Consider the following 931-nt stretch of genomic DNA (forward strand, 5'->3'; position numbering starts at 1 on the left):
TGTCCCCTCACAATAGGCACACACAGAAATAAGTGCAAAACAGTGTGTAAAGTTCAGATCTTCAGTGTGAATACAGTGGGCTGTGGTCAGATCTTCAGTGTGTATACAGTGGGCTGTGGTCAGATCTTCAGTGTGTATACAGAAAGCAGATATCAGATGTAAATTACTGGCATATTGATCACTATAGATTTATTACCTTCTTAATTCATCTGTTTAGAAAAGGGAAGCCAAGCAGTGGTGGCACACGCCTTTAATCCCACCACTGGAGAGGCAGAGGCAGGCAGATGTCTGAGTTCGAGTCCAGCCTGGTCTGCAGAATGAGTTTCAGGACAGTCAGGGCTACACAGAGAAACCCTGTCTCAAAAGAGAGGGGTGAGGGGAGAAAGAGAGAGAGGAGAGGAGGGGGAGGAGGAGAGGGAGAGGGAGAGGGAGGTAGTCATTTTCTAGCCCAGGTTAGCTTACAAATCACAATCCACCTGCTTCATCTTCTTAAGTGTTGGGATGACAGGAGTGGACACAGTGTCCGCCTCTAGCATTTCTTTATTCAGGAAACACTCGATTTCCTCTCTTCCAGCTTCTTCAGAAATAGTAAAGATCACCATCATGCACACATGCAAGTGTTGCAGCTGATGTTTGTGTTTATCATGTGTTCATGATACCCTGACACAGCACTCTCGTGGAGGTCAGAGGACAACCTCGTGTCAGTTCTCTCCTTCCACCATGTGAATCCCCAGGGATTGAACTCCAGTACTCCGGCTTGGTGACAAGCACCTTTACTCCTAAATGATCATAATAGACCCTATAAATATGTATAATGTAAAATTGATACAAGAGGCTGAAGAGATGGCTCAGCAGTTCAGAGCACTGACTGCCCTTTTAGAGGACCTGGAATCAATTCCCAGAACTACATGGTAGCTCACATCCATAACTC

Source organism: Mastomys coucha, unplaced genomic scaffold, assembly GCF_008632895.1.
Source record: "Mastomys coucha isolate ucsf_1 unplaced genomic scaffold, UCSF_Mcou_1 pScaffold22, whole genome shotgun sequence".
Taxonomy (NCBI): domain Eukaryota; kingdom Metazoa; phylum Chordata; class Mammalia; order Rodentia; family Muridae; genus Mastomys; species Mastomys coucha.